Here is a 27,741-nt window from a genome sequence, read left to right as displayed (position 1 = left end):
GTACAGCCCTAGGAAGTACACTACCAAAGAAAAGTGAACTTATGCATAGTATTCAAAACTTCTCCATCAAGGTCAGCTATGATACTGATGGTAAATTCTTGAAAATGGTAAATTCTTAATGGTAAAAACTTGAAAAAAAACTACAAATTGCTAACCAAGGCCACGGTCGTGGGAGTGTTGGTGCATGATTTTCTGTTTGTAGAACAGGCTGCACTCAATTGCAGCCTCCGAAGCTGAGAAGCAACAAAATATGGATCAATTCTCTGCTGCTTGTGCTAATTTTGGCCTTACAATTAACACCTAGAAAACACAGCTGCTCCATCACACGCAACCATACCATCCGTATATGGAACATTCAGTTTAGTGACAGAGATAACAGTTAAAGATAAAACATCAACTGTGGGAAGTCAGGTCCCTGTCACTGTTTATAAATAGAAGGGCTTAAGGAAAGGTTTAAATGAAGTAAAGATTGTTAACCATAAAATAGGAGTTGCATGGGGCAGAATTGGAAGGAGATATGGGAAATGTAGAGTTGAGGTAAATGGAAAAGAGATATAGGGAAGTGGAGGAGTGTGGAGGGGTGTAAAGCCAAACATGAGCAGCTTTCCAGAGGATGGATGCTGTGAACATCTTTCAAGGTTCTGATTACATAGTATAGTGAATACTCTATTTATTCAACAAAAAATCAGAGCAAAACATTCACAGAAAATCAAGGTACAGCATTCAGAATGCTACAACTTATCATAGAAAATCAAAATATAGCATTCACAACAACTTATCACTAAAATGGCCACAAAGTTTTCACCAAAGTGTTCACATAGTTGTAATAAAGTACAATAATTTAGTCAATCTATTACTTAGTAACTCAGCCATTCAATCATAAAGTACAAAACGTCAAAGTCCTCCACCCATGGAGCACACTAAGTTACAAATCAGTCACTATTCAGTCATCAATCACTATTCAATCATCAGCCACTACTCAGTCTTTAGTACCCTCTTAGGGGTAGTGGGAAATACACAGGTCATCCACCCCTCATTCACAAGTAAATCACAATTTCATTACTACTCAATACCCATGTAGAGGTCTTTTCATCTTGATTCAGGGCAGGCTTTCAGATTCTAAGGTTCCTCTTCTATGGTTCCAGCTCCAACTGTCACCTGCATTCAAAGGCAGGCAGCTCCCAGTTCCTTGTCCAGCTCCTTGTCCAGTTCTTCATCCAGTTTCCGTTCCATATTGAAGTTCACAGTGTCCAGTCCACCTCAAGTCTTTTACAGTTCCTGTTTCCGGGAAGACAAAGCTTGACAGAGCCACAATAATATTCATGCACGTTGCTGGCACCATAATCAATTCACTATCTACCTTTGAAATCAACTCAGACCCACGAACAGTGTCTGAGAACTCAACACAAATCATCAACATAGAAATCAACACAGACCCACAAACAAGGTCCAAGAGGTCAGCTCAAATCATCAGTAAAGTTCTAGGACCTCCAAAACCCTCCTCCAGGACTTCTGCAAACATAAAACCAGTAGGTCCTCTTTCAGGGCTCCTAGTAAGGTCGCAGAGCTTCTGTACAAAGTATCACAAACAAACATCAACACAGACAGAGCAGACAAACAGAGTGCCAGGATACCACAAGTTTTCTCTTTCTTGACTCTGCCAACACAAAAATCCTCTTCTCATCTCCACTGTCTCTAGCCTGGAAATTCTCCTTATATATGCTCATTAGCTCTTCCCTTTCCTGTTGCAGGAGTTCATGAGTTTCAGGGTTCACAGGTTCTGTTTCTTAACAGACTTGATAGGAGGCTCAAAAAAAAACTTAACCTGAAACAAGGTGTTAATTCAATAGCTGAAACAAGATGTGAACTACTTCTGTGCTTTCAGTTACAAGGGGTGTGACTTATTCCTTAAGAGGCTGGCAATTTATCATGCTAGAGATTAGGAGAAGAGGTGGTAGGAGTTTGTCAGTCAAAAAGGTTGAATCTGGGCAAAAGACACCAGCAACAAATCTTACAGTATTTTTCTAAAAATGTTTTCTTTCTCCAGTTTTGCTCACTACTTAGATTAATACAGAACAGAAGGAAAATTATACACACACACACACACACACATATGGCATGTAATTAAAGCAAATTGATATACTACTTTTAGAAATTATTGATGCCAAAGAATAGCATATAAATGGTGGAAAGAATATCCATACTGGTAATAATAATTCCATTATTAAAGATGTTTGAATAATGTTCATTGATTATCAAAGCAAGATACAGAGTACCTAAAAATTTCCTCACTTGGCAAATGCTTAACTTACTTGCCAAATGGAAAGATATAGTAGTTAAAATTTAGGTAGCATCTATTATGCCACGGATGGATAACATATCTGTAATGTAATGCCAAGCAAAGGCAACTTCCCAGGTTCAAAATACCAGCATAGGTGCTCTCTATTTTATTCAGTGACAAACCAAGAACAGAGAAGATCAAAACATGACATCATTCAAAATACAGCATTTACTAAGTGTGATTAAATAATCTCCAAGTACTACCCCACCCCAGGACCTTCCAATCATTCAATCAATTACAAAGTCCCTGTTCTAAATACTTCTCCACCCCTAGGCTATACCTTCATTTGGTCCACCACAAAACCCCTCTTCTCAAATGGAGATTAGTTTCCAAACACAAGGTCAAAAGTTCCCCACCCCTGGATCACAATTGAATCTACCCCAGAGTTACATCAAGTTTAAACACAGCACTTAATACCCAAATGGAGGTCTTTTCTTCATCTTGACACGAGGCAAGTTCTCAGCAATCTTAGTTCCTGGGGAGACAAGGCTTAGCAAGGCCATAAGACACATTGCCAGTCCCTTTATGAATTTATCCTCTGTCTGTAGAACAGTCCTAGAACCCCTGAAAACATTAGCAAAGCCCTCTCCCAGGATCTCTGTAAACATACAACAAGAAAATCCTTCTTCAGGGCTTCTGAACCAACAGAAAGGCTCCCAGACCCCTGCAACAACAGCACTGTCCTTCACCAGTGGACAGTATTCATTCTGTCTGCAGGACAGTCTCCAGACCCCTGCAACAACAGCACTGTCCCTCACCAGTGGACAGTATTCACTCTCTGTCTGCAGGACAGTCTCAGGGCTTCTTAGCGAACAGCCAGGTTCCAGGACTTCTTCAACAAAAGGACTGTCTTTCACCAGTGGACAAATCTGGCAAAACAACATCAAAACAGACAGACAAAGTACCAGCAAAACAGCCATGTCTCCTCAGTCCTTGGCAGCTCAGGGGGCAGGTCTCAAAAGTCCAGGGCAATTCAAAGCGGCCACCAGCAATTCTCTTAGTCTGTCTCTCTCCACAAGGTGCTGCTTCCAAAAAGATCTTCCGCCTCTCTCTAGTGTCTCTCCAAATCTACGTCACCAGCTCCTCCCAGTTCAGGACTTTCTTTTCACATCAACAAGTCCATCCCACAGGTGGGATTAACAACCTCTGGGTTTTAACACAATCAGTTTGAAAAACTAAGCCAATACAGGGGAATCTTTAAATGCCATTACCATCACAATATCAAAGACATGAAAATCTGAGTTCAAATCCTACCTAGGACACTTGTTACCAGTATTACCTCTTGGCAACTCAGCCTTTCTTAGCCTCAGTTTTCTCATTTATAAAATAGATACAATAAAAGCATCTATCCCATAGAATTCTTCTGAGGATAGAATGATGATATATGTAAAATGCTTTGAAAGTCTTAAAAGATCACATAATGCTAACTCAGTACATTTCTTGTTATATAGAAAACTATTAATAAATGTTTGTTAATTGGTTGATAGGTTTAAAAAGATTTATTATTCACATGAAAATAATATGGATGGGCAAGTTATAAATCATCCACACAGGAGATGTAGATGACCTTCAAATCTTGTACATAGATGAAATATATGTACACGTCAGTGTGTAGCTACAATGAATATTTTCTTTGTTTCAGATTTGATTGTGAATGTCATATTGTAAATACTATTAATTTTGGAAGATTATATAAATGGTCCAATTAGGCCCCCCAATAGGGGCCTTTTGCATCATCTTTTTTTTTTAATCAAATGCTTTATTAACTTCTAGTTTACATCATTCATTTCTGCAAGATTTTGAGTTACAAATTTTCTCCCACTTTTTCCCCTATGCACCACCCCAAAATATCCCCTCCTCCAATCTGCTCTCTCGCATATTTTCTCCCATACCCCCTCCCTCCAACTTTCTAATAGGGCACTGTAGATCTCTATGACCCAGTGCCTGTATGTCTTATTTCCCAGTTACATGTAAAATAATATTAATAATAGTATACATATATATTAAACATTTGATTTTAAAAATTTGAATTCCAGATTCATTCCCTTCCTCCCTTGTTACCCACCCTTACTGGGAAGATAAGGAATTCAGTATAGTTTGTACATGTGTAGCTATGCAAAACATTTCAATAGTGGATATCTTGTAAAAGACTGACTATATTTTCCTCACTCCTATCCAACCTGCCAATTGTTCTATTCTCTACTTTGATCCTGCCCCTTTTCAAAAGCGGGTGCTTCCCACTTCCCTTCCTCCCAGCCTGACCTTCCTTCCATCATGCCCCCCCTCTCATCCCCTTCCCCTCTACTCTCCTGTAGGGTTTGATATCCTATTTAGTATGTATGTCATCCCCTCCCTAAGCCAAATTCAATGAGAATAAGGTTGACCTAATTCCTTTTGCCTTCCTCTCTTTCCCTTCCATTGTAAACATTTTCCCTTGCCTCTTCTATGTGAGATAGTTTACCACATTCTGTCTCACCTCATCTCCTCTCATTAAATGCCTATCTCACATCTTAATTTAAACTTTTAAGTATCATCCCTTCCTATTAAATTGGTACTGTGACCTATGTATACCTGTACACATATACACACACATTCACATATGTGTTCATATGCCCATATATCCTTCTATATAGACTCACACACACATTTCTATTCCCTTCAACTATTCTCATACGTAGAAAAGTTGCATAAGTTACAATTATAGTTTCTCCATGTAGGAATGTAAATAGTGCAACTTTGATAAGTTCCTTATGGTTTCTTTTCCTTGTTTACCTTCTCATGTTTCTCTTGCTTCTTGTATCTGAATGTCAGATTTTCCATTCAACTCTGTTTTTTATTTTCATCAAGAATGCCTGAAAGTCCTCTATTTTACTGAATGACCATTTTTTTTCCTCTGAGACATGATATTCAGTTTTGCTTGGTAGGTGATTCTTGGTTTTTAATCCCAGCTCCTTTGACCTCTGAAATATCATATTCCAAGCCCCTCTATCCCTCAGGGTACATGCTGCCTGATCCTGTGTTATTCTGACTGTGTCCACAATATTCAAATTGTTTCTTCCTGGCTGCATGAATATTTTCTCCTTGATCTGGGAATTCTGGAACCTGGCTATAAGATTCCTAGGAGCTTTCTTTTTGGGATCTTTTTCAGGAGGTGATATGTGGATTCTTTCAAGCTCTATTTTGCCCTCTGGTTCTAAAACATCAGGGCAATTTTCCTTGAGAATTTCTTGAAGGATGATTTCTAGGTTCTTTTTTTGATCATGGCTTTCAGGTAGTCCAATCATTATTAAATTATCTCTCCTGGATCTATTTTCCAGGCAGTGGTTTCCCAATGAGATATTTCCCATTGCCTTCTATTTTTTCATTTGTTTGGATCTTTTTAATAGTATCTTGATTTCTCATAAAGTCACTAGATTCCATTTCCTCCAATATAGTTCTGAAGGAATGATTCTCTTCAGTGAGCTTTCAAGATTCTTTTTCCATCTGGCAAATTCAGCTTTTTAAGGCATTCTTCTCCTCATTGACTTTTTGAGCCTCTTTTGCCATTTGAGCTAGTCTATTTTTTAAGGTGTTATTTTCTTAAGTCAGGTTGTTGACTCTTCATAATTTTCTTGAATCATTCTCAATTCTCTTCCCAATTTTTCTTCCACTTCTCTTACTTGATTTTCAAAATCCTTTCTTAATATCCTCTATGGCCTGTAATCAACTCGTATTTTTCTTGGAAGCTTTTGGTGCTGGAGTTCTGTATTCACTGTCTTCTTCCTGTTCTATGCTTTGATCCTTTTTGTCCCCAAAATAGGAGTGTAAATTTGTTTTGTTCTGCTTACTTTGTTCCCTCATTTAGTCATGTTGCCACTCAATTACTTGACTTTTGGGCTTTTTGGCACAGTAAGACTCTGCTACCAGTCAGGGGAACTTCATCCCAAACACTGGGGTTTTCTCAACTGCTGAATGTATTAGTCAAGTGCCCTCTCTAAAGCCTCCACACGTTCTGGCAAGCTGGTTGCACACAACAGGACCTCCACCCCAGACTACTATCCAGATCCATGCAGGTTAAAGCAAGAGCTATTGCCCCTCATACTGGTCGCTTGGACCCCCTACAAACTGCAGAGCAGGAACTGAAGCTGTCACATGGTGGCAGCTGCACGGCTGTGGCTCCTTAGTGGCTTCTCGCCCTGGGGGCAGATCCTGACCCCAATCCCAACTACTGGATCCCAAAGTCAACACTGTGCTGACCTCTCACTTTGTCCTTTGCATCTGTGGGTTGATAATTCCGGAAACCACCACATGTTCTGGTGATCTGAAGTCCCTCCAGCTGGTGGCTGCTCAGGCCACCCTGGGGCTAAAACCTCAGGCTTTTGTGGGGCTGGGCTAAGCTCCCAGAGTGCTGCACTGGCCACTTGCTGCCGGTAGCTTCTCTGTGTCATTTTTGTGGGTTCTGTAGCTCCAAAGTTTCTTCAAAGTCACCTTTTACATGAATTGGAGGATTTGATAGCTGGAGCCCATGGAAGTCCTTTTTCTTCTTCTCCATTTTGACTCCACCCCGTTTTGCATCATCTTTATGGGTGAAATGTGATACCTGTCTTGTCATACTAATTTCATGGGTTTGATATGAGGATCACATGATAAAAATCAGTAAATACTATTCAGATAGGAAGTGTCTTTTTAATGATTATATGACTACTAAATAGAAAAGCTAGAACTAGACTCCAGGTCTTTCTCATGGTTCATATTCTAGTGCCTTCCATTACACTTTCAGATTTCTTTTAAGTCCTATTCTGCAAGATACTTTTTCCCCTTGATTTTTGAATTGTTGTTAATCTGCAGGATACTTTTCTTTTCCTTTCTTGATTTTAATGTAGACGATATTTAGATTCTTCCCACTGTTATCATTGTCTAGCTGAGAAGATAAGAAGAAAGAATTTGAAAAACTGGAATGGTAGTGGGAGTAGAGGTGGGGGAGGACAGATTTGATCTGTGAGGGTCTTCAACATTTGGTGAAGGAGTAGGTTCAATTTCATCAATTTGCCATCTGCTTGATTTTCATCCCAGTTAGTTCATGCATAGCTAATTAAAACTAAGTGGAGAGTTTTGCAATTATCTAGTAGATATGCGACCATTCAAAGAATTGATCTGGGTAATTAAAGTAAAAGTGGATTTTTTTTAAAGAGAAATTATTTCCAGCAAACTCTTTAGTTGAAGTTCTTGATCTGAGGCTATCAGTACAGATTTCAACTAGGGCACTGTGACTTTCACAATCCCACCTGAAACATTGTTTTCTTTGTTTACCTCCACATTCTTTACATCTGGGTATTTTTAGAATTTGTATGATTGACCATACTCAAGTCTTCTGACACAGTTGTCTATGCTGCACAAGAAGACTAATTATTGGTAGCCAGGTCTCTATAACCTCTGAAAGGTGCTCTCCATTATCCAATAAAGGAACTCTCTATTAGCCCCAGAATGGTGTTTTCCTTTGTCCCCAGAAATATATTTTCCTTTATTCCAAGATTTGGAATGGTGTAAGACAGAGAAAATTGCACTTGGAGGCAGAAACCCAGGTCTCTGCTTCTTAATAGTTCTAATGAATTTATTTAAATTTCATGTTCCTCATGTGCAAAATGAGGGAGGTGGGGTAGATTGCTTCTAAGCTCCCATGCACATCTAAAATGGAATAGTTTTCTGAGATTGTGGTGCCCCAAGTCAGCAATGAGGCAGAATTTGAGTTATGCGGAAATAAAGAGTTTTTTTAGATGTTTTATAGATATGTATACTTAATTTTTATAGTGAAATAGAGTGAAGTGACTAGCTTCACTTATAGGCTATGTGAAATTGTGGATAGGTAATAATTCTTAGTTGATATTCTTCCTTAGAACTTACTACCTCTGTGCTCATGGGCATGTTCCTAAATCTATCAGATACACTTTGTTGTTGTTCAATTCTTTCACTCATGTCTGACTCTTTATGGCCCTATTTGGAGTTTTCTTGGCCAAGATACTGAAGTGGTTTGGTATTTCCTTATCTAGCTAATTTTGCAGATCAGGAAACTGAGAAAAATAAGAGTAAGTGACTTACCCATTTTCAAACATAGTAAGCAAGTATCTGAAGCCAGATTTGAGCTGAGGAAGATGAGTCTTCCTGACTCCTGGTGTGGCACTCTATTCACCTAGATGCCATGTAGCTCCTCTATCAGAGTCACGCTTTCTCATTTTTTTTTTCAACAGGAATACTTGCATACCTCCTGAACAGTTGTGAAAATAGTTTTCTTTAAATCTTAAAACACACTGTAAATGTCAGTTATTAAAAGTTATCAATTTTACATGAGGTATGACAGCTCTACAGAGTCTTATTCTGGTTCTGTAGTGGAAAGGGAATTGAATTAGCAGTTAGAACACCTGGAAATGAATCCTGACTCAATATTTTAGACATAGTTTCTTTGTCAAATACTACCTTCTACCAGAGGTCACTTTTGATCCACCCATTTGAAACTGCCACCTATTCCTTCCAAATTACCTTGTATTAATTTGGTATATAGTCGTACCTGTATATGTTGTCTCCCTTGATAAAAGACAATTTCTTGAGGAAGATGGTTTCTTTTTCATCTTTCTATTTTCTGTGCCTAATACATTTCCTGATATGGGTTTAATAAATGATAAGTGATTAATTGAATAATCTTATTATTAATTGGCCTTTACAATGGAGCTTTTAATACCTATAATACCTGTCTCACAAGTTTGATATGATGATCACATGAGAAAATATAAGTAAAGTACTTTAAAAACCATAAGTTCTATATGTAATGGGAAAAGTACAATCACTAAGGCAAAGAACTGAAGCCTATATTCACAGACCATGTGTCTTATCTTAGAGTTCTCTTATCTTTCAACATTGTCTCTTCTAAGACACCATCATCTAGGAAGAAATCAAAACCAAAAGAAGGAGGCTGGGTTTAACAATGCCTTCTTTATGCACCTCAGTTCTTGTTCCTCAACTGCAGTCAATCAATGAAGTTTCTATTCAGTTACAGAATGTCTATGCTATGCATTCTCCAAATCTCCTGATTCTCCCTGAAATGGGCTCCTCAGTCTTTTGATAAGGGGATTATGTTGTTAGCACTCATAAACACTGAGATCTTTGACAAATTCCCTCTTACATATATAGACATCAATTAAATATTATTATTATTTTACCTCCTACAAATTTTTGTCTGATGACAACTTAATTTTACTAATTCCAAGGATATTTGTATATTACTAAATGATTAAAAATTCCTCAAGACCTTCTGAAATGAACATTTTATTTTGCTAGATTAGGCTGAGTGTAGAAGACTGTGTTTATTGGTAGAAGGCTTTCTTGTCACCTCTCAAATTACACTATTTAGATATCTATTTATTTTGCTTACTTGCAAGACCAGTTCCTGAAAACATGCATGCATTTAAGTGGGGGAAAGAAGGCAGATATGTTCTCAGGAACATCAGAGCAGAAACATTGCTCTAAATTCAAAATATAACTGGAAAGCCCTCAGTTGCATTTTAAAAGATAATTGCTACCGAATAATTTATAGGTGCACAGCTACACAAAAGAGGAAGAAAATACCACTGGTTATAACCCATTAAATTAAAACCAAACAATCTGCATGCTTAGTATCGTGTTTAAGATTAATTGGATCATAACAAAATGCTCACATTATGAAGATCGAATATAAAGGGAAAAGTCATAAAGTTTGGAAACATATCAATGTATTTTCAATCCAGCAGATGCCTATTATTTATATTCTGTGTAAACAGATGTTAATGGTATTGTGAGAGCTTGGGAAAGAGGAGGCAGGAGAAATGGGAAATACCTCTTTGAAGACAGATGTGAAGAGAAAAAATTATAGTCCAGGCAGAAAAAAATCTAACTCGTATTTAAAAATGACATGTCATTAGGAATAGGATAAAATGCAAGGATAGTGGCAACATAGCATGGTTTTACAACCATAGAGCTTAGCACAGTTCCTGGCACATTGTTGTTCAGTCATTTCAATTATTTCTGACTCTTTGTGCCCCCATTTGAGAATGTTTTTGGCAAAGATACTAGAGGGGTTTACCATTTCCTTCTCTAGTTCATTTTACAAATGAAGGACTGAGGCTAACAGGGGTAAGTGGCTTGTCCAGGGTCACATTGCTAGTGTCTGAGGCCAGATTTGAACTCAAGAAGATTTCTCCTAATTTCAGTCCTGACACTCTAACTACTATGACCACAGCTGCCCAACAACTGGCAAATAGGTGCTTAATATTGATTGAGGAAGTGTATTACAGTGGAGAGGGTGCTGGAATTGAAGTTAGAGGATTTGGGTTTGAATTCTAGCTTTGAAATTTGCTATGTATGTGGCCTTGAGTGTGTCATTTTGCCTTTTTAGGCCTCAGTTTTTGCATTTGTTAAGGTGATAGGACTCAATCAGTGATCACTATAGCTAACATCCTATGACTTGAAATTAGGGAGTGATGGATTGATATCTGTCTTCATGTATTTGAAGGTTAATCATGTTGAAGACAGATTATATTTGTTATATTTGAACACTGGAAGCAAATATGAGAACTATGGGGTCAATAAGTGGCAGATCAAACATGTACAAAAGTGGAATGAAATGGTTTCACTGGAGATATTTAAGCAGAGACTAGATGACCAAATTAGGGAATTTTATGAAATATACTTCTAATTCTTATATTCTCTAATTTGGCAAAGCTTTATGTTAATTTCCTGTCCTTTTTGTTTTATTTTTTGTTTTTATTCAGTACTTAGTAAACACAAAATAAAATTTGCACATGAATACTAAAACAGAAACAAAACAAAACAAAAGATTTCCCATGAAGCTACATGTCTATCTACTTCTTTCAACAATTTAATGAGTTATTTTCAAAAAGAAAGAAAATTGCTTCACATACATAAACCCAAGTTGAGACTAGAAAAAAGGTAAATCTCAACTTTTCTCAATAATAGATAAGTATATATATATATATATATATATATATATATATATATACACATACACACACACACACACACACACATATATATATATAGAGAGAGAGAGAGACAAATATCCCCATGCATATTGTGTCTGTCTATAGATATCTATATCTGTGTCTACATCTACACCTATTTGTCTATATAGATATAGATGTCTCTGTCTATCTGTATATCTAAATATCCCCTCCAATCCATCCCCTCTCTCTCCCTCTAGTCCTACAGAGATCTCAGTTTCAGGTTAGGAAAGTTTCTTCAGGCCTCAACAACCAGTTTGATCACAGCCCCAAAAGAGTAAAAGCCTACTGAGGACTGCAATCCAGAAGCACCAATGCTGCAAAGCTCTGAATTGCCAGTAGTTCTGAAGTTATTTTGACAAAGGAAGAAGTCTCTTCCAGTGACATAGATAGCAGGCCCTAAACTGATAGAGTTAGGTCAGAGAACTGTGGAGCAGAGGGAGTGAAATAGGATGTGCATAGTGGCCTCTCCTGTGTAGCCCTCCACCAACCTGAAGAAAAGAGCACAGTATCTAGATGGATTCAGTTCTGACCACCAAAAAGTCTGTTGAAGCAAAGACCTAGGTTGTTAAACCATGAAATTCTCAGTGTTGAAGGAGTCTGAGACATGTTGAAATCTAGTCCTCAAAGAAACTTCAATCAGAATTGAAGGAGTCAGAAGTTAAAAATAAGGAAAATAAGTGAGAAAAAAATCCAGAAACCATAAAAAATTTTAGAAAGAAGAAATTTCAGAGACTATGAACATAAAAAGATAAGTCAACAGGAAGAATAGTAACAACATAAGGAAATATGGCTTCCAGATGTAGTAAACACATGCTGGTATCCATGAAATAAATACTTCAAAATAAAGGGAAATGATCTGCCATCTGAAAAAACAGAAGATCCTGTGGAATTCAAGGAAAAATGGAACTATAATATGCTACAACTGAGTGGTTCAAAAGAGAAACAAGAATTATTAGAGCATAATTTATTTCCTACACAACAAAAAAATAAGCAGAATAGAAAAACTTCAATTTGCAAGGACAAGCCTCACCAATGGAAGAGAGAGAGAGGGAGAGGCAGAGACAGAGACAGAGACAGAGAGGGCAGGGAGAAAGAAAACAATAAATTAGGAATTAAAGTACAGAAAATTGAAAGACAACCTAGAAGAAGAGAAACAAGAAACAGGAACACTAAAAGAAAGTATTGTCATTTTGAAATTAAAACATGGATCTTGGAGACAGGATTGATAGAGACATCTTAAGGCCCATAGGTCTTCCAGAAGAACATAATAAGACAAAAGAAAAGACCCAAAACCCTAATACCATTATGAAGGAAATTGTCCAGAACTTCTAAACATAGAAAATGAGATTCACATTGAAAGGATTCATAGATCAGTCCTAGGCAGTGGGAGTGGTGTGTGGGAGGGACAGGGAGAAGAAAGCTGCAAATTCCAAGACACATAGCAGTTAAATTTAACAAATCAATTAAATGAAAAAAAAAGTCTGTGAGACACAAATAGAAAGAGTTTCACATACATACAAATGAAAGAGCATTCAGATAATGTAATACTCTTCTAGATCCAAGAGAAAAAGGAAGAAGAACTAGAATATGGTGTTCTGAAGAGCACTGGAGTTAAGAATGCAGATCAGAATACCCTCTCCTGCAAATCTGAGCTTAACCATATAGGACAAATGATGAATATTCAATAATAATGGAGAGGGGTGGCCAGGTGGCACAGTGAGTAAGAGCACAGGCCCCAGAGTCGGGAGACATGGGATCGGTTCCAGCCTCAGATACTTCACAACCACCTCCCTCCCCACACACACACATGCACAAACTGGCCATGTAACCTTGAGCAAGTTACTTAACCCCAATTGCTTAAAAAAATAATGGAGAATTCAATTTTTTAATAAAGAATACCAGAATTGAACAGACTATTTGCTTCAGAAATACCCCAAAAATAGAAATTCAGGAGGAATAAATAAATGCAGAGAGCAACTCAGTGATAATATAAAGAGAACTTAGAGATTTTTTTTCTTTATGTATACAAGTAGACAGGCATGAATGAAGAAACCTGGTAGATGTAATAACGAAAAAGCAGACAGAGGGCATTATGGACAGAATTTGGAAACACCTACTTTATCTACAGGTGAATGCTTCTTTTGTGGGCCTACATTGCAACATGAAAGGGTGCAGGGAGTGGAGGAGCAGGGGACAGAAAAGAATGAGTAATGTATTGGTATCAAGTCAATGACAAAACAAAAAAAGTAAGGTAACCTCTGTGGTCTCAGAAAAAGAAGATCCTAAAGGGGAGTGGGTAACGAGGCAAGGGAAAGGTTAAACAGGAAGGAAGGAAGGAAGCCTCACTCTTGTGATGGAAGGGGTTCTACTGATAAATTCTTCTATAGTGAAGGAAGATTAGATTTGGGATATTCGGTGCCTGAAAATTCCATTAGTCATGGGATGGAGGTAATTAGAATACTGGGGGCAACTAGCACCTGAAAGAGCAAGAGAGCATAGATACAGAAAGATTTCTAGGCTAATGTAGAAAAACAAAACAGTTAATAGGAAAGGCTATGTAGCCCATTGCAGTGGGGAAAGAGCAAGTGTCCTACAATGGGTCACTGTCTCTTTTGACACGTATAATAACTAACAATGGTCTAAGAGTGTCTCAATATGGAAAAGAGGAATCCATTGTCTAAGTCTTATAAGTCAGTGGCAGGAAGTGACTAGAGGGATGTAACAGTAAGCACCCTAGCATACACAGGATGGCTGCTACCACTGGTTCTTTGATTTTCTCTTGTAAAGGTAAGCAACTGAAAAGGGCTTAACAATCTTACTTAACTCAAACATACGTATCATTCACCTAGTTCAGGGGAAAAAGTCAGCACCTTCAACTTCAGAAAATATAAACAGATTACAAACAGATAAAAAAATACAGACAGAGAAAATAACACAATTCAACAGACCAACAGACAGGGCTGCTAGGTGATGGCCATTACATAGATCCAGTGTTAGTTACCAGAGAGCGAAGCACCAACGTCTGGGTTTCCAAAGCTGGCGGGGAGGGAAAGGGGGGGGGGGGGGGGAGGTCAGTGGCTGCCCATAGTCTCATCTGGTTAAATCTTGCAACTCTTCCCATAAGCACAAGCCTTCCATAAGCAAGCTTCTCTTGTTGGGCTCCAAATGAGGCCCATTAAGGGTTAGGGAAGATCTTCAAATTCCCTTACAAGGGAAGACCCTAAAATGTCTATCTTTGAAGTTTTGACTATATGAAAAATACAAAGAAAAGTGAGACTATAAGGGATCATGGATCAGAGAATTTGGCCCTAGATTAAAAAGAGAAGATGGATAATAAAAAGAGTTAAAGAATCATATATTTTCATATGCACACATGTATGTATGTACATATTTGTTGTTATTGTTCATTCATTTCAGTCATATCTGAATCTTCATCATGCCATTGGATGTTTTCTAGGCAAAGGCACTTTAGTGGTTTTCCATTTCCTTCTCCAGTTAATTTTAGAGGAGGAATTAAGGAAAATAGGGCTGTGACTTGCAGAGGGTCATTTGGCTAGTAAGTATCCGAGGCCATATTTGAATTCATGAAAATGAGTCTTCTTGATTCTGGGCCCAACCCTCTATCCACTGTACCACCTAATTGATATATGCACATGTATGTATGTATGCATGCTTATATGTGTACACACATACAAATATATCCACATGTAACTTGTGTATGTATGTGTGAATGTGTATATGTACACATGTGTATATGTATACACGTATATTTGTATATATGTATACATATGTATATGTAGGTATACATATACATAATTAACTAAATAAACACTTATTAAATACCTACTCTGTGCCAGGCACTATGCTAAGCACAAGACATAGATTTGTTTTTTTTCAATTTTAATGACATCCCTGCTTTCAAAGTACTTACCATCTAATGAGGGAATAAAATATACAAAAAAAAGAAGAAGAAAAATGACATGCTATTATGAATAGAGACTTATCGGGTAAATATTTTTGTATTAGTGTCTACTGTGAGGGGTGAATTGAAATCCTTACAATAGAAAATAACAGATATTCATACCAAAGCATAGGAAGTTTTCCAATATCCAAAGTGGCAGAATTGTATCAGAGAGGGTTAGCCAAGATATGTGAAAAGTTGTTATGTAAGAACATCAAAAACCTATAGGGCAATACTTTAGGAAAAGCAAGAAAAATGACATGTTGGATTTTACAGAGGTAGAAAGCTTCCACTGGTGTCTCATACTAAGTATAATAATCTCCTGCCCAATTCTTTCTCTGGCCACTTCTTCCCTCAGTCACACAGCTAAACTAGTCTTTGTGACTTGAGAAATGATTAGATGGAGTTGCTCTGCACATAAATACTCTATTCTTGAAGGGGGATAAAATGGTTCTTCCCCTACAAGAAAACCGATAAAGGATAAGTGTTTGCTCCAAATCTTCTCTGAAGGCCAAATGTACTCCTTAACTAGGAATATTTTATGAGAGAGAGCAACATGTTTCATGAATTCAATTCCACTGAATAAACAGGCAGCGTTGCTCTAGAGAGGGAGAAATATACTTACTGATGTCAAAAAAGCACTTGAACTTTCAGAAAAAATTTTAGCTCATCAAAAATTATTCTTTTAAATGGAGAATATAATCCTAATGATGTGACATACAAAAGCATTTTAGGAAAAAAAATATAATTAGACTATATTTTTGGTGGCAATTGATGCAAGACTTTCTCCACTTTCAGTCAGAGAGACAGAGACAGACAGACAGAGAGACAGATGAAAGGAGGGAAGGAAAGAGACATTGAAAGAAATACAGGTGCAGAGACACAGAGATAAAGAGAGAAAAGACAGAGCTAGATACAGAGAGAAGACAAAGAAAGAGATAGAGGACAGGGAGGAAGAAAGGAGGAGGGAAGTGTGAGAGAAACAAAGTAACAGTTTGTTAATTGTTCCTTTGTCCTTCATGAAGCACCTAAAAGGAAAATGAAGAGAAATATATCTCCCTGATGACCTGCCATCAGAAATGACCTCCAAAGAGAAGATGAAGAGCAATGCTGCTATCTACTTTTTTGTCCTCTAGAAAGGACTGGAGGAAAGTGAAGGGGAGGAGAGACAAGGTAAAAGGAGGGGAGGGAAAAAAGATGGGGAAAGGAGAAAGATGGAGGGATTGGGTTTGACTTAGAAGATCCATGTGTCTTTTAAGCTCTATCCTTTTTCTTTTAACTTAGTCAAAACCAGTCCCATCTTGCAGAGGTAGAGCCAGATTCTCAACATCTACTGAAAATAGTATATGTAGTAGTAGGTGGTGGATATTGAGTGTTTCACAATCTAATTTCAATATCCTTTGCATTTCAAGCTTCATGTTTGATGTGACGGTCAGTGGATGTTTCTTCCATTTCCTTATTTGTATTTTTATTTATTTATTCATTCATTTATTTTTTGGTGAGGCCATCAGAGTTAAGTGACTTGGTCAGGGCCACATAGCCAGCATGTGTCAAATGTCTGAGGCCTGAATTGAACTCAGGTCCTCCTGATTCGAGGGCCAGTATTCTATCCACTGAGCCACAAATTTACCGCATCATTTCCTTTCATTAAAGAAGTCAGTTTTCAAGTAAATTCCTTCTGCCCTCCTTGACTCATTTCTATCATATAGAACATGAAGGAGCTTAACTTGAAATCCTCTAAGATTCTTTCTTCCTCTAAAACTAGGATACTGTGAGCTATCAAATGAGAGGTTGGACTAGATCACCTAGGAAGTTCTTTCCAATTCTAAGTTGATATTCTATTCTACTTTAGTTTAATTTCAAGACTATGGTATCAAATGAAATAGCATTAGAATGCATATAATGCTCAACTAATAACCAATGTATGTTTTCTACGTAATGTTCAGTACAGATTAATTCCTTTATTTAGGTGAATGATTTTTTAAAACTTTTTTATTGATCCATGGATCCCATTGGTACTCTAAAGTACCCTACAGACTCCTTTACACAATAATATTTTAAAATACATAAACAAAAATGCATGGGATAACAAAAGAAATAAATTATATCAAAATTCATTTATCAAAAATGTTTATTAAAAAGCTCATTGACTTGCATCAGAAGAGCTAGAATACATGTAAATTCATGAGCAAGCAGAGAAAGCACAAACAGAGCATGGAATCATTATTTGGGGGATAAAAAGAATCAAAGCATGGAACAGAAGGAAGACAATGAAGTCAGAACTCCGCATCAAAAGCTTCCAAGAAAAATATGAACTAGTCACAGGCCATAAAGGAGCTCAAGAAATATTTTAAAACTCAAGTAAGAGAAGTGGAGGAAAAACTGGGAAGAGAAATGAGAATGTGGCAAGAAAATTATGAAAACAACTCAACAACTCAAATATACTAAAGAAAATAACACCTTAAAGATGGACTAATACAAATGGCAAAAAAAAATGCCCAAAAAGCCAATGAGGAGAAGAATACCCTAAAAAGCTGAATTTGCCAGATGGAAAGGGAATTTCAAAAACTCACTGAAGAGAATAATTCCTTCAAATTTGATTAGGCCAATTGAAAGCTAATGACTTTATGAGAAATCAAGATAATATAAACCAGATCAAAACAAATGAAAAAAAAATAGAAGGCAATATGAAATATCGTATTGGAAAAACCACTGGCCTGGAAAATATATCCAACAGAGATAATTTAAAAATTATTTGACTATCTGAATGCCATGATTAAAAAAGAGCCTAGGTAACATCTTTCAAGAAATTATTAAGCAAAATCGCCCTAATATTCTAGAAGTAGAGGGAAAAATTGGAATTTAAAGAATTCACTAATAGCCACTTATGTTTAAAATTCAATATAGGTTTATATTTTAAGTTATTTTTTAAAAATTGATTTGTTTCTTTATTTTAGTTTACAGGATTCAATTCCACAATTCCTTGAGTTTCACATTTTGTCCCCCTCCCTACCCTCCCACCCATGTTGGCATATAGTCAAGTATAGGATTTGTAAATACTTCCACATTATACATTAATTAGGTTATAAAAATGGATTGGATCAGATGGAATGAAAAATGGTAAAGAGGACATAAAACAAAACAAGAAAAGGAAAAAGATCAGATATTTTGGTTCCATCTGGATATAAACTCAGTTTTTCTAGTTCTTTCTCTGTATGCACACATTTCTCTCTATCATGAGTCTTTTGGGATTGACTTATATCACTGCATTGCTGAGAAGAGTCAAGTCTATTAAAGTGGGTCATCACACATATGTTGTATCTGTAACTGTGTACACATTTCTCCTGGTTCTACTCTTCTCTCTCAGCATCAGTTCATATAAGCCTCTCCAGGTAAAAATATGAAGACTGTCTGCTCCTCGTTTCTTATAGCACAATAGTATTCAATAATATACATATACCACAACTTGTTCAGCCATTCCCCAATTGCTGGGCACCCTCTATATTTCCAATTCTTTTCCACCACAAAAAGAGCTGCTATAAACATTTTTGTACATATGGGTCTTCCTCCCACTTCTATGATCTCTTTGGGATATAACCCAAGCAGTGATATTGCTGGGTCAAAGGATATGAAAGTATTTATAGACCTATGGGCATAATTCCAGATTGCTCTCCAGAAAGGATGGATCAGTTCACAACTCCACCAGCAATGCATTAGTGGTCCGATTTCTCCACATCCTCTCCAGCATTTGTCATTTTCCTGTTTTCTCATCTTAGCCAATCTGACTGGCAAGATGTGGTACCTCAGAGTTGTTTTGATTTGCATTTTTCTAATCAATAGTGATTTACAACATTTCTTCATGTGCTGATAGATTTAATTTCTTTCTCTGAAAATTGCCAGTTCACATCCCTTGACCATTTATCAATTGGGGAATGACTTAGAGATTTGACTAAATTCTCTGTATATTTTAGAAATGAGTCCTTTATTAGAAACATATATTGAAAAATTATTTCCCGATTTCCCACCTCCCTCTTAATCTTGGTTACGTTGGCTTTATTTGTACAGAAGTTTTTCAATTTAATTTAATCAAAATTATCCATTTTGCCTTTTATAATGCTCTCTAATTCTTGTTTGGTCATAAAGCCTTTCCCTCTCCACAAATCTGACAGGTAAACTATTCCTTGCTTTCCAATATTGCTTACAGTATCAGCCTTTATACCTAGATCATGCACCTATTTAGACTTGATTTTCATATATGGTGTTAGATAATGTTCTATGCCCAGTTTCTGCCATACTATATTCCAGTTTCCCCAGCAGTTTTTTGTCAAATAGTGGGTTCTTATCCCCAAAACTTCGGTCTTTGGGTTTATCAAACAATAGATTACTGTAGTCATTGATTGCTCATTCTTTTGTTCCCAATCTATTCCACTGATCCACTACTCCATTCCTCAGTGAGTACCAAGTAGTTTTGATGACTGCTTCTTTACAGTACAGATTAAAATCTAGTACAGCTAGTCCATCTTCCATAGAATTTCTTTTCATTAATTCTCTTGATATTCTGGACCGTTTCTTCTTCCAAATAAATTTTGTTACTATTTTTTTCTATCTCTATAAATTAGTTTTTTGGTAATTGGATTGGTATGGCACTAAATATATAACTTAATTTGGTTAAAATTGTCATTTTTATTATATTAGCTCGACCCAGCCATGAGCAATTGATATTTTTCCAATTAGTTAGTAGATCTTACTTTATTTGTGTGAAAAGTATTTTGTAGTTGTGATCATATAGGTCCTGGGTTTGTTTTGGCAGGTAGATTCCCAAATATTTTATAATGTCTACAGTAACTTTAAATGGGATTTCTCGTTCTATATCTTGCTGTTGAATTTCATTAGAAATATACAGGAATGCCAAGGAGTTATGTGGGTTTTTTTTTATATCCTGCAACTTTGCCAAATTCATTTATTGTCTCAATTAGTTTTTTACTTGATTCTCTAGGATTCTCTAAGTATATCATCATATCATCTGCAAAGAGTGATAGCTTGGTCTTTTCTTTGCCTAATTTGATTCCTTTGATTTCTTTTTGCTGTCTAATTGTTACTGCTAACATTTCCAGTACCAGACTGAATAAGAGGGGTGATCGTGGATACCCTTGTTTCAACCCTCATCTTATATGGGAAATCCTTCTAGCTTTTCCCCATTACATACAATACTTACTGATGGTTTTAAATAGATGCTACCTATTATTTTAAGGCTCCATTTTTTCTTATACTTTCTAGTGTTTTAAATAGGAATGGATGCTATATTTTTTCAAAAGCCTTTTCTGCATCTATTGAGATAATCATGTGGTTTCTGCTAGTTTTATTTTTGATATGATCAATTATACTGATGGTTTTCCTAATATTAAACCATACTTGCATTCCTGGAATAAATCCTACCTGATCAAAGTGTATTATTCTTGAGATAAATTGCTGTAGTCTTTTAGCTAATATTTTATTTAAAATAATTGCATCTATATTAATGAGGGAAATTGATCTATAATTTTCTTTCTCTGTTTCATTTCTTCCTGATTTAGGGATCATTACCATATTTGTGTCATAAATAAGAATTTCGTAAGACTCTTTCTTCACTAATTTTCCCAAAGACTTTGTAGAGTATTGGAATCAATTGTTCTTTAAATGTTTGATAGAATTCACTAGTAAATCCATCTGCCCCTGGAGATTTTTCCTAGGGAGTTCACTAATGACTTGTTCAATTTCTTTTTCTGAGATGAGTTTATTTAAGTAATTTACTTCCTCTTCAGTTAATCTGGCAACTTTTATTTTTGTAAATATTAATCCATTTCCCTAAGACTGTCAAATTTATGTGCATAGAATTAGGAAAAATAATTCCTAATTATTGTTTTGATTTGCTCTTCATTGGAGGTAGATAGATTCACCCTTTTCATTTTTGATACTCATAATTTGGTTTTCCTTTCATTTTTTTTTATCATATTGACTAAGGGTCTGTTAATTATATTGTTTTTTTTTTTTTCACAAAACCAGCTCTTAGTTTTATTTATTAATTCAATAATTTTCTTAATTTCAATTTTTTAATCTTTCCTTTGGTTTTCAATTTGTTCTTTTTCTAGGTTTTTCAATTGAATGCCCAATTCATTGACCTCCATTTTCTCTAATTTAATCATGCATGCATTCAGGGATATAAAACTTCCCCTAAGAACTGCATTTAATGCATCTGAGAAATTTTGGTATATTGTCATTCTCTTGAATGAAGTTACTGATTGTTTCTATAATTTCTTGCTTGATTCACTCATTCTTTAGAGTTAAATTGTTTAATTACCAATTAGTTTTTAGTCTGTCTTTCCATGGCCTTTTATCACATATAATTTTTATTGCATCATGTTCTGAGAAGGATGCATTTAATATTTCTGCCTTTTCTTCTGGATTGTGAGGTTTTTATGCTCCAGAACATGGTCAGTTTTTGAGTATCTGTCATGAACTGGTGAGAAGAAAGTATATTACTTTTTATCTCCATTCAGTTTTCTCCAGAGATCTATCATATGGAGATTCTTTAAAATTCTGTCCTCCTCTTTAACTTCTTTCTTGTTTATTTTGAGGTTAGATTTATCAAGTTCAGAGAGGGCGAGATTAAGGTCCCCCACTAGTATAGTTTTGCTATCTATTTCTTCCTGTAACTCCCTTAACTTCTCTAGGAATTTGTATGCTATACTACTTGGTGCATATATGTTAAGTAATCATATTGCTTCATTCTTGATTGTGCATTTTAGCAGGATATAGTTTCCTTCCTTGCATCTTTTAATTAGATCTATTTTTGCTTTTCCTTTATCTGAGATAAGGATTGCTACCCCTGCTTTTTTTCTTTTACTTTAACTGATGCAGAATATATTCTACTCCAGCCTTTTACCTTTACACTGTAGGTATCCCTTTGTTTCAAATGTGTTTCTTGTAGACAGCATATTGTAGGATTATGGTTTTTAATCCATTCTGCTATCTGCCTTTCTTTTATGGGAGAGTTCATCCCATTCACATTCAGAGTAATGATAACTATCTTTCTCTTCCCCTCCCTCCTCTTATATTCCCCTTCCCTGCTTATGTTTCTCTTTCTTCCTTCTCCCTTTACCTCCTTAAATGTTTTCCTTTTGACCACCACCTCCCTCAGTGTTCCCTCCCAGTCATCCTCCCTTCTTTACCTTCCTCTCCCCTTACTACTATTTCTCTCCCCTCTAGTCCCCACCATTTTGTCCCTCCTTACCCTCCTACTGCCTATAGGACACAATAGATTTTTATACTTATCAGAGTATGTTATTCCTCTTTTGACCCCAAACCAATGAGAGTAAATTTCATACATTGTTCCTCTCCCTCCCTCCTTTCCCTCTATTCAATGAGTTTTCATGTCTTTTCACATTAGAATCTTAAACTTAACTGATTATGTTGATCTCTTTTTGAACCAGAACCAGTGAGAATAATATTGAAATGATGTTCCTCTCCCTCTTTCCTTCCTCTCTACTATAGAGTGGTTTTATGCCTTTCTGTATGGCATAATTTAACTTTTTCTGTCTCATTCTTTCCTTTCATACCATTATAGTCCCTTTGACCCCCTTAATAAGTTTTTTTTTAAATCATCAGATTAGGTTTTTTTTTTTTGCCTTTTGGAGGGCAATTGGGGTAAGTAACTTGCCCAAGGTTACATGGCTAGGTATTATTTTGTGTAGGTGTTAAGTGTCTGAGGCCGGAATTGAATTCGGGTCCTCTTTACTATGGGGCCGGCGCTTGACTCACTGAGCCACCTAGCCACCCCAAATTAGTTCATTTATACCCACATCCTCTATCTATGTATAAATCTTTTAAAGGTCATGATAATCATATAGATTTTGCTATTGACAGTTATCAGCTTCTCAGAGAAAAATGTAAATATTTTGCTCTTATTGCATCTCATGTTATGTGCATGCGTGTGTGAGTGTGTGTATATGCATGTGTGTATGTGGGAGTGTTTGTTTTCCTTGTTTACCTTTTTATGTCTTTCTTGAGTCTTGTAATTGGACATGATATTTTCCATTGCATTCTGGGTTTTTTATCAGGAAAGTCTGGAAGTCCCCTACATCATTAAATGACCATCTTCTTGCCTGAAAGATTATGCTCAGTGTTGCCGGATAGTTAATCCTTGCTTGCAGTCCTAGCTCTTTTGCCTTACAAAATATCAAATTCCTATCCCTCCAATCTTTTAATGTGGAAGCTGCTAGGTCCTGACTGTAGTTACACAATATTTGATTTGTTTCTTTTTGACTACTTGCAGTATTTTCTCCTTAATCTTGTAATTCTGGAATTGGACTACTATATTTCTTGGAGTTTTTAATTTGGGACCCCTTTCAGGAGGAGTCTGGTGAATTCTTTTGATAACTATTTTATCTTATGATTCCAGGACTTCAGGACAGTTTTCTTTGACAATCTCTTGGAGGATGTTGTCCAGGCTCTTTTTTATCATGACTTTCTGGTAGACCAATAATTCTTAAGTTATGTCTCCTGGATCTGTTCTCCAGGTAAGTTGTTTTTCTAGTGAGATAGTTTACACTTTCTTCCAATTTTTCAATCCTCATGTTTGTTTTTGATTGACCCTTGGTGCATCATAGAGTGCTGAGCTACCATTTGACTGATTCTAATTTTTAGTGAATTATTCTTTCGTGAGATGGCTGTGAACTGCCCTTAGGGTGGGTGAGTCCTCTGGCTGGGGGTCCTTCTCTCTCTGCTGTAATCTGCTCTCTAGTCCAAGCTGCTGCAGCCCCCACATGCTCTGTACTCCCCCTGCCCAGACCCACATGGGCACTTTCCTGGGCTGGATTCTGCCAAGTCTGTCTCCCAGTGGATTCTGACACTCCAAAATCCATTCAGATTCACTTTTGAATGTTTAGTGATGGGATTCACAGGGGAGCTTAGAAAAGTTACTGCTTCCATTCTGCCATCTTTACTCCACCCCTGGAAATACAAATTTTTAATTCACTTCTAGTGAGTGTCAAATTCTCTCCTTCCTTCCTTTCCTCCCCCTTCCTTGAGAAAACAAGTAATTTCACATTGATTGTACATGTGTAATCGTACTATGTGTATATATATAGATATATTGCAAAAGAAAACAGACCAAAAACTTAAGAAAAACAACCAAGAATAATAAAAAAAGCAAAATAAAAGGATGCTTCAATCTGCATTCAGACTTTATTACTTATTTCTCTGGAGTTGGATAGATTTTTAAATATATGTCCTTCAGAATTATTTTGAATAACTGTATTGCTGAGAATAGTTAAGTCATTCACAGTTGATCATTGCATAGCATTGATGTTACTATGTACAATGTTCTCCTGGTTCGGCTCTCACTTCACATCTGTTCATGTAAGTCTTTCCAGGTTTTTATGAAAGTGTTCTGCTCATCATTTCTCATAGAACAATAGTGTTCCATGACAACCATATACCAAATATTTCTTAGCCTTTCCCTATGTTCTCAGTTTCCAATTCTTTGACACCAGAAAAAGAGCTGCTAAAAATATTTTGTATATATAGGTCCTTTTTCTTTTTCCTTCATCTCTGGTATACAGGTGTAGTAGTGGTATGGCTGGATCAAAGAGTATCCTTTGAACTGAGTTCCAAATTGTATTACAGAATGGTTACATCAGTTAACAGCTCCACCAATAGTGCATTAGTGTTCCAGTTTTTACACATTCACACCAATATTTGTAATCTGTACCACCAACACGATATTCACAGCACTTAAGGTGGCTATGACTAGGCCAGTGTAATACTGCGTTGCAAAATATACAGACTTTCCAAATGGAAGACAGAACCAAAACATTGATTAAAACACCAGAAAACCAAATCCATCATAGCAACAAAGAAATATATTCATGATAAAAATATAGAGGGCACCACCATCCCCAAGCTTTCCCCCGCTAGGGTCTTCCCACAAATGAACACTCACAGCTTGCTGCCTGCTTCCTCTCTTGCCCTCAGTTCTAACTGCTATGACTATCTTCCTCTGGGCTGTGCTCCAACCTTCCTGCTCTATCCATTCGGCAAGCTCCTCCCACCACAGACACATGTGACTCAGGTTTCCAAGTGACTAAAATTCATGTGTCTGAGGTTTCCACATGACTTATGTAGGTCACATGGATGGGAAACATCTTCCCATTAAGCAAAAATACATTGCCATTACATTTGGCCCCAAGATCTTTTGTATTCATGACACAGGTAAATAGGAGTTTAGGGGTAACTGCTGTCAACAGAACTGTACAACAATATAACAGGGATAATACAAAATAAACACATAAAACAGTATCTTAGAGTGAGGCTTTGACACAAGCACCCCATCATTTCCACCTCAAATGAATGGAGTTTAAAATCTTAGGGTAAGGGATGAAGACCTCTTCTTCCAAAGTTATTTCCTGCTGAAACTGGATATGGAGCTGTCCCTTCCCCAAGAGGTCCCATTTAAGAGGTCAGTTCTTTAGCTGGCATCCCTTAGTTGATACCAGGTCTAGGGGTGACACTTAACAGTCATGGACAGGGAGTGACATCCAGCTTAAGTAATCAGGAATATGCAGGTGGAGGGTACTAAGCCTACAGGAAGCAAATCTAGCAAACAAGTTTAATAGACAAAAAAAACCAAAAAGAAACAAGGAGACAATAACCAGAAGCAAGGTAGACATATGGTCAGCTGTGCTTCTGGAATCCAGGAACCCACTATCATAGCGTCATTCATTGTTGTTTACTGTTTTCTAATTTACGGTTTTGGGGACATCATTATGACTAAAAGTATACTTTCTTTAATCTAAGCTGGGGCCTGTCCAATTCCCTACTCTCCCTGAGGGTGTGACAAACTTTTATACAATGTTTCAGGAGAACCTATAGAAGCAGTTCTTACTTCCCTGCTCAGTCTAATATTAAGCCCCTTTTCTAAGTACATTTTATAGAGTTCATTAGTTGGAATTCCATCAATTCTTCTAAAATCTACCCCTGATTTCAGCAGAGCAGTAAATAATTCTTTTCTTGTCAATCTATTATGACTTTGAATCTGCTTGCTCTTCTCTCTTGAGGAAATTTATCTTTTCCCCATTCCCCTAAGTCACCTAACTGTGAAATCTTATCAAGCAAATCTAAAAAGAGTGTCCTATCTCCTCAATTACTAGAGTCAAAATTAGGTGCTTATAAGCAGGGGAAGTTGTCTCCACTATGATATTTCTTTGAGAAACTGCTAATGGGGTATTGTGATATACATTTGCATATCCCATCATAAATTCAATCTTCATTACCTCTTCCTTTAACTTTCTCATATAGTCTCTAAGTGAGTACCAGGGCCTATCTCCATTAGGCCACATAGAGTCAGGAGGATATTGCCTATTGCATCCATCCTCAGCTAAAGCTAACAGATTAGTTGCATTGTTATCTCCTTGTATATGGTTATCCCTAAAAGCTTGCTAAATGAATGGATTCTGATTAATACTTATAAATTTCAAATAATCTACATTATCTGTCAATACTCCTCTGGCCCTATCATCACTGATTGCAAGACACTAACAATTCTACCATCCTTTTGGTGAATCAACTTAATAAATCAGTGACCTCCTGCTAAGTAAAATCCTCAATTACCTCCCTAAAGACTGTGTGGCCTCCCTGATTCTCCTGCTTTTTTCTTAGTATGGAGCAAATGTCTGCACCTGTAAAAGACTCCTCATCTAACTTTGTTTCATTTCCCTCCCACACATTCTCCTGGCAGTTGCTGAGGCAGCTAGACCCAGCCTGTGCAAGGGCTGCATAAACAATCTTTTTGTTAATTAGTTTTTTCTTCTTTTTTGAAGTCAAACCCACAACAACACTCTCTTCTGCTACCTGACTAACTTGCTCTTTTCAAGGAGAGCCTTAATGTTATGGCATAGCAAAATTGCCATGCAAACCATCAACCCTCTTTCCATCTGAGCTTTCTTTTCCAGCAGCTTGTCTCTGCATTGACACATAACGAAATAACTTGTATCAAATCCCAGCCTATCCTATACACCCCTGCTATTTCTTTCCCTGGTTCTTTTGGCATTCCTTGCAAATGTCTTTCCAAATCAGTAGGTTTTCCCTTCCGTAGCTTTGATTCCAAGTTTTCACAGATGCCTGTGCTTTTAGACCATTCTCTTGATGGGCAGAAATAAGGTAAATCCTCCCATCCTGGGATATCCATTTCTCTCTCTAAAGCCTTTTTGCCTTCAAATAGAGGTCTGATATTTTGCAATTCCATCCTTGCTGCCAAAAGTAGTGCAACATGATATTCACAGCAACTACAGTGCCTAGAAATATGCCGGAGTAATTCTGAATTACCAAATATAGCAGACTTTCCACATGGAAGACAGAACCAAAAAATTTATTCA

Source organism: Petaurus breviceps, unplaced genomic scaffold, assembly GCF_028583685.1.
Source record: "Petaurus breviceps papuanus isolate PSGF00001 unplaced genomic scaffold, PetGlider_PUasm1.0 189, whole genome shotgun sequence".
NCBI classification, from domain to species: Eukaryota; Metazoa; Chordata; class Mammalia; order Diprotodontia; family Petauridae; genus Petaurus; species Petaurus breviceps.
Note: the sequence above shows the minus strand (reverse complement) of the source record.